Source organism: Scyliorhinus canicula, chromosome 20, assembly GCF_902713615.1.
Source record: "Scyliorhinus canicula chromosome 20, sScyCan1.1, whole genome shotgun sequence".
NCBI classification, from domain to species: domain Eukaryota; kingdom Metazoa; phylum Chordata; class Chondrichthyes; order Carcharhiniformes; family Scyliorhinidae; genus Scyliorhinus; species Scyliorhinus canicula.
Window position 1 is genome coordinate 50384204 of NC_052165.1, and position 8069 is coordinate 50392272.

General features: G+C 44.1%; 1 protein-coding gene across 2 annotated transcripts in view; it reads left to right on the forward strand.

Annotated features, from left to right (window-relative positions):
• The window catches only part of zgc:110789 (Xan_ur_permease domain-containing protein), a 64663-nt gene that overhangs the window by 17569 nt on the left and 39025 nt on the right, over positions 1–8069 (forward strand). The window lies entirely within an intron of this gene.

An 8069-nucleotide genomic window follows, 5' to 3' on the forward strand; every position in this document is an offset into this window, starting at 1 on the left:
TACGATACACACTTAAATGTAAATACAGGAATGAACTATTGAAAACAAACACGGTAAAAAAAGTCAGGGCTGCATATATTTACCACCAACAGTAACATAAAGTTACCAGTTATAACTTGGACTAAAGTGTGGACCAAAGAGTGATTGTGAAGGAGTATTTCATTAACGAAGTTGGGAATTAAAGGTGCAGCTGGGTGAGGGGTTAACCTTGGTTTGCCGGCCTTTGACTCAGCCTTGAGTTGCCGATGTTTGTTTTGCTTTCTTCTCACTGTGAGGATACAGTACCTTGGTCTTCCTTTAGTAAATTAGTAACTTAAACTGGATCAACAAATGAGCTAACCACAAAATACATTCATTTTTTAAAAAAATTATTAACTAATGACCTCATCAAAAAAATAAACAAATTAAATCAGATGGTGTGCCATAATTGCAGCAGAAGGGAGTTTGCGATCCTGGATGGTCCTACCTGTGGTAAGTGTCGAAAACACGAGGAACTTTGTTCAGAGTTTTTGAAGCCCAAACTGCAGATATTGTGAGATTTCAGGGAGGGCTAGAGTTACCTGGATGCTTTGTTCCAGAAGGAAGTCACAACCTTTACGTTAAGTATAACATTAGAGTTGGTAATGTTCAAGGGCAGGAGGGAGTATCACTACAAGTCAGGCAGGGAAGGGGATCCAGGATATGATGAACGAGCCTTGGCCAAAGACTGTGACCAACAAGTACAAAGTATTTTCTATCTATGTAGATGCGAACAAGGACTGCAAGGCAGATGGACAAAACTGACATGAGCAGGAGGCCATTCAAGCAGGGGAAGTGTAAACAAATATGATGGCGATAGGGCACAGTAATGAGATGAAATGAAATGTTGCCACAGTCCCAAAGGACCATAGGCTGCCTTGGGAAATGGAAGCTAGTTAGTGAAGCAATGACTGGGAGTTCCCAAGGTTGTATCTGGGTCAACCGTGTCTTTTGCCAGCCTTCTCCCGGTTAGCGAAGAACATGGGAGGCAGAAGATTTAATTGTTGCAGACCAGTAGGAACCAATGACATAGGTAGGAAGATTTTCCACTGAGAGTTTGAGGAGTTAAGCCGGGGATTTTGTCTGTCCAACCTTATTGTCTTATCTCTCTTCCACCCGAATAAGTTTCTTTTTTAACCTGAGGCAATATCTCCAAACATACCCCCTTTACATTGACAACCTGTGGATTTATCATTTTCCCAGTTTCTTTCATTCACAGGTTGAAATTGATGTCGAAAACAAAACCTTGATCTATGAACTAATTCAAAATCATCTGCCATTTCTGCTGCCAGTCTAGCAGTTTTAACCCTTTGCTCTTCCAAATAAGTTCTCACTACTGCAGGATATAAATCTTTAAATTCCTATAACCATTTCCCCAAGGGCATGACACATTAGGTTTATTTTTAATGCTCTTAACCACCTAACAAAATTATTTTGTTTAGTTATTTCAAATTCTATATTTGCCTGATCTAGTTATTTCCATAGATTTCTAAACTTCTGTCTGTAGGCTTCTAGCACTAGTTCATATGCATTTAAAATGGCTTTGCTCACCTCATCATAATCCGTGATATCTCCTCTGATAGTGATGCAAGCCATTCACTAACTCTACCTTTCAACTTCATTTGAACCAATAATACCCGCATGGGTTTTTGGCTAATTCAATTGTTTAGCTACTTTCTCAAATGACACACAAAAGGCTTTCACATCTTTCTCGTCAAACCTTGGCAGTGCTTAAATATTTTTAAACATATTCCCACTCGGCGTTTTACTAAGAGGGATTACTCCTTCCTCAAGACTTTCCTCAACATCTGCATTTAACTGCAACCGTTTAAATGTATCATCTCTTTGCAGTTCCATTTTCCAAAGTTCAAAATTTCTCTCTTTGTTTTTTTCCTGTATCATTGCCATGCTCTCCTTTTCCTTTTCTTTTCATCCCTTACTGATCTTTCCATTACCTCACCAAGGTTCCTTATTTCAATTTCCTTTTGAGAAGTTCCTTCTTTTACCTGCATTTCTAATTGTTTCATTTGCAATTGAATTTTAGCTAATTCCAATGATTCAGACTATGTCGCTGACAAATTTAAATGCTGAGCTATCACTTTAATTTTCTCCATCCTCCTCACCTCTTCAGGTAAAGTCAATTGCAGTTTGACTACCAAATCCAAAAACTCTCCCTCTGCCTCTCTCTATACTCTCTCACTCTCTGTCTCTCTCTCACCCTCTTTCTCACTCACTCACTCTCTCTGTCTCTCACTCTCTCTCTCTCTCACCCTCTGTCTCACTCACTCACTCACTCTCTCTGTCTCTCACTCTCTCTCTCATTCTCTTTCTGTCTCTCTCTCAGTCTCTCCCTCTCTACTCTCCCTCTCCCTCTTTACTCTCTCTCTACGCTCTCACTCTCTCTCCCTCTCTATCTCTCTCTTTCTCACACACACACACTCTCTCTCTCTCTGTCTCTCAATTTCGCTCTGTCTCTCTCTCTCTCACTCTCGCTGTCTGTTTTTTTAGAGAGAGTGAGAGGGAGAGAGAGTGGGAGGAGAGAGACAGAGAGAGTGAGAGAGAGAGAGAGAGAGAGAGAGTGTGTGTGTGAGAAAGAGAGAGAGAGAGTGAGAGATAGAGTAGAGAGGGAGAGAGTGAGAGAATAGAGAGGGAGAGTAGAGAGGGAGAGACTGAGAGAGAGACAGAAAGAGAATGAGAGAGAGACAGAGAGTGAGAGAGAGAGAGAGTGTGTGTGTGAGAAAGAGAGAGAGAGAGAGTGAGAGAGAGAGTAGAGAGGGAGAGAGAGTGAGAGAATAGAGAGGGAGAGTAGAGAGGGAGAGACTGAGAGAGACAGAAAGAGAATGAGAGAGAGACAGAGAGTGAGAGACAGAGAGAGTGTGAGTGAGACAGAGGATGAGAGAGAGACAGAGAGTGAGAGAGTATAGAGAGAGGCAGAGGGAGAGTGAGAGAGACAGAGAGGGTGAGAGGGAGAGACAGAGAGGGTGGGAGAGAGTATAGAGAGAGACAGGAGAGTGAGTGAGAGACAGAAAGAGTGAGTGAGTGACAGAGAGATTGAGAGAGACAGAGAGCGAGTGGGAGAGAGAATGAGTGAAAGAGAGACAGAGAGAGTGAGTGAGAGAGAAACAGAGAGTGAGAGAGAGAGACAGTGTGTGAGAGAGAGAGTGAGAGAGAGTGAGTGAGAGAGAGACAGAGAGAGACAGACAGAGAGAGAGAGAGAGACAGACAGTGTGTGAGAGAGAAAATGAGTGAGAGTGAGAGTGAGAGAGAGACAGAGAGAGACCGACAGAGAGAGAGACAGACAGACAGAGAGAGAGAGACAGACAGTGCGTGTGAGAGAAAATGAGTGAGAGTGAGAGTGAGAGAGAGTGAGAGAGAGACAGAGAGAGAGACAGACAGAGAGAGAGAGAGAGAGAGAGAGAGAGCCAAAAGCTTTGTCTTAACCACCCTTTCTATGCCACCCAAAGTGACTGCTTCAACATCCATGAAACTCTTAGCTACTGAAAGAGCCATTTTACCAGCCTCTAAGAGTCTCTATCACACTTACTGTTAACTAATCCCAAGCCAAACAAGGAATTATACTTTTTAATCCTGGTAAAGAGCCCCAATTTTGTTAAGATACTGGACATAACCCCAACCTTTGTTAGACTACTGGACAAGAATCCTAAACAATTTTTATATTTGTACAGCTGTGAGGAAAGGATACTTCACCCATTTGTGATGACTCTGACCAACAGGCATTTTTTATGTTGAAACAAACTTTACTTTAAACACAGAATTAACCACATTGACATCAAAGAAATAGCTTTACAGTTATCAGTCAAATAGGAAAAACCTAAACTTACTATCTGCATCTGCCACTAATTCCAATTAAGCAACCCAATACAGTTCAAATACTACTTATAAATAAAGTTTACTTTCTTTTTCAATTAAGGGCATGGTCAATCCACCTACCCTGCACATCTTTCGGTTGTGAAGGGCAGCCACGAGGAGAATGTGTAAACTCTACTTGTATAGCAACCCAGGGCCACGATTAAGCCCAGGTCCTCGGTGTCATGAGGCAGCAGTGCTAACCACCGTGCCACCACAATAGATTTACTTGTGGTCGTCTGTGTCGACACGCTTCGAGAGAGTCCCTTTCTCGAGCATATCCAGTACACTTCTCTCTTGCCTGACTCAAATCCTATGGCAAACTGCTGTTGAATTTAAAATATTCTAGCAGACTGTCAAACTACAGATAGATCTGCTCCTCCCATTAATTACATCATCTGTGGACCACTAGGTTCTATGACCTATTTAGTTAGGACTAAACACCACTCACTGATAAATTATGTACACTCCAGGGAATCTCCAGCAATTAAAACACAATTCCATTAGCCCTTTATCTGCAAGTAAGTGATTGAAATCAATGATTACATCACCATTAATGACTCTTTAATTATAGTAAGAAGTCTTACAACACCAGGTTAAAGTCCAACAGGTTTGTTTACAACAACCTGGTGTTGTAAGACTTCTTACTGTGCTCACCCCAGTCCAACGCCGGCATCTCCACATCATCTTTAATTATAGCTTTAGTAGACACACTGCCTGTATGTATTTTAAACCAGGGTTTTAAATACCATTATTCCAGAACACTGTGGCATTGGCTGCTGTATATATGGGCTCCCTCCATGATGGTGGCCCAGTGCCAGGGGAACCATTTTGACTTTAAAGTTAAAAAAGGTGGAGAGACAGTATTTCCATCTTTACTCATAAAATCAAGGAGTAGGAACAGTTTGGGTGGAACTCAGAAAGAGCGAGGGGAAGAAATTATTGTTAGGAGTTGTTTACAGTAGCTGTAGAATAGGACAGCATTTAATGAAGCAATTCAAGATATATGTAATCAGGGTGATAAAGTAATCATGGAGGATTTTAATCTTCATATAAGTTGTGCAAACCAAATTGACAGTAATAATGTGTAGGACAGGTTCATGGAATGTATACAAGATAGTATTGTAACACTGTAGGAGCTGGAAGCAAAGTAAGGGCTGGAGCAGGGGGAAATGTTTAGATACATGCAGGTTTGAGGTTTTGTCAGAAAGGAGGCTTTTTACAGTAACTTCATTTCAGTGTTAATGTAAGCCTATTTGTGACAATAAAGATTATTAATTAAAATTAAACTAGCATCTTGATGAATTTGCCGAGGAATGCCCCCCCTCCCCTTATCTACCTTATCCAAACCTTCAGAATCCTGTATGCTTTTATCAATCTCCTCTCCAAGGAGACCAACCCCAACCTAAATCCCCCATCCCTAGAATCATTCTGACAAATCTCCTCTGTACCACCTCAGGCACCTCCACATCTTTCCTAAAGATTGGTGACCAGAGCTGAACACAACACTCGAATAGAGATTTATAAAGGATCAGCATTTGTTTTTTGTTTGCACTCAATTTTTGAAACCCAAGATGCCATATGCTTTGCTAACCACTCTCACTATACATCTTGCCACCTTCAAAGAGTGATGTACATGCACCCCCAGATCCCTCTGTTCCTGCTCACTCTTTAGAATTGTGCCACTCCCTATCCCTTCTCTTGAAATGTATCGCCTCTCACTTCCCTATTAAATTCCGGCTGCCACTTGTCTGCCCATTTTGCTAGCATATCTATGTCTTTCTGCGGGCAATTCATATAATCCTCACTGTTTGCCACTGTCAAAACCCCCACGAGAACCAGGAGGAAGCCATCATTGATCTCCCCCGGGGACAGGTGGAATATGAGCTATCTAGTTAGGGGGCGGCGGCCACCCATCTGGGACTCGTGATGAACCAAGATAAAAGCGGTGAGTTTATGTTTATGTTTATTTACCATCAGCTTCCTCTGAATCATTAAAACCACACCTCCAAGTTTGATATCATCAGCAAATTTGAAAAATGTAATTGGTGTCCTAAAATCTGAGGCATTTATATTGTTACAGTCAGGTGAGGAGAGATAATACAGTTCCTCTCATTTCCCACTTGTTTGACCTCAACAGTTATTTTCAACAATAAGCTTACCAATTTATTTTGCCAGTGTTTAACTTTTCAAGTACTGTTGTAAAAGACACCCAATTTCAGGTTTCCTTGAGTTTTTAAACAGAAAAGTTGATGTATTTATTTTACTTAAATCGGTCTCAGTAAAATAATAAATAAGGCTCTAGCTTTTACGTGTACACACACATTCAAAGTTCACAAACACATACTGATGAGTTCCGGAGTAGGACAATAGGTTAAACAGATTCTTTTGAGTCTGATAAAAGTTAATAGAACATAGAACAGTACAGCACAGAACAGGCCCTTCGGCCCTCAATGTTGTGCCGAGCCATGATCACCCTACTCAAACCCACGTATCCACCCTATACCCGTAACCCAACAACCCCCCCCTTAACCTTACTTTTATTAGGACACTACAGGCAATTTAGCATGGCCAATCCACCTAACCCGCACATCTTTGGACTGTGGGAGGAAACCGGAGCACCCGGAGGAAACCCACGCACACAGGGGAGGACGTGCAGACTCCACACAGACAGTGACCCAGCCGGGAATCGAACCTGGGACCCTGGAGCTGTGAAGCATTTATGCTAACCACCATGCTACCCTGCTGCCCCTATGATAAGACCAAAAGACATAGGAGCAGAATTAGGCCACTCGGCCCATCGAGTCTGCTCCACCATTCAATCATGGCTGATATTTTTCTCATCCCCATTCTGCTGCCTTCTCTCCATAATCCCTGATCCCTTTATTAATCAAGAACCTATCTATCTCTGTCTTAAAGACACTCAGTGCTTTGGCCTCCACAGCCTTCTGCGGCAAAGAGTTCCACACATTCACCACCCTCTGGCTGAAGAAATTCTCCCTCATCTCTGTTTCAAAGGCTCGTCCCTTTAGTCTGAGATTGTGTCCTCTGGTTCTAGCATTTCTTACAAGTGGAAAATCCTCCCCATGTCCGCTCTATGGAGACCTTGCCTCCTGTAAGTTTCAATAAGATCCCCCCTCATCCTTCTAAACTTCAACGAGTACAGACCCAGAGTCCTCAACTGTTCCTCATATGACAAGCTCTTCATTACAGGGATCTTGTGAGCCTCCTCTAGACTCTTTCCAAAGTCAGCACATCCTTCCTTAGATACCGGGCACAAAACTTCTCACAGTACCCCAGCGTCTGACCAGAGCCTTATACAGCATCAGAAGTACATCCCTGGTCTTGTATTCTAGCCCTCGCGACATGAATGCTAATGTTGCATTTGCCTTGCTATCTGCCAACTGAACCTGCCGGTTAACCTTAAGAGAATCTTGAACAAGGACTCCTTAGGAGTGCTTCTAATTTTCTAAGCATTTCCCCATTTAGAAAATAGTCTATGCCTCCATTCCTTCTTCCAAAGTGCATAACCTCTCACTTTTCCACATATATGGGGCGCGATTCTCCGCACTCACGACGGGGCGGAGAATAGCGGGTGGCGCAAATTTTTACGGCGACGCTGGTCCGACCCCCCACCGCTATTCTCCGAACCCTGCAAAATCTCCAAGTCGCCATTCCCGCCAAACGCCTCTATTACGCCCCCGAGACGACCAGAATCGCTACTAATTACGGCCCCCCCCCCCCCCCCCCCCCCCCCGCTATTCACCGGCCCGCATGGGCCGAAGTCCCGACTTAATCGCGCACTGTTTACACGGCGTGAAACACACCGGCTTTTTAAGTTCGTCAACCAGTCGTGCTGGCTGACGACTGCTTCCAGGAGGTTAGCGCACCGCTCAGCGCACCGCTCAGCGCACCGCTCGAGTCTGGCCACAACGGGGAAGGCATCCCTGAGAACGGGAGGGGGGCCCAGAGCGGGGGGAAGTGGGGGAGACGGAGGGGGGAGTGGGGGAGACAGAGGGGGGGAGTGGGGGAGATGGAGAGGGCAGTGGGGGAGACGGAGGGGGGGGGGGGAGTTGGGGGAGAATGGAGAGGGCGTTGGGGGGGAGATGGAGGGTGGAGTGGGGGCGAGCGGAGGGAGATGGAGGGGGGAGGTGGGCGTATGTGAGGGGGGAGTGGGGGAGATG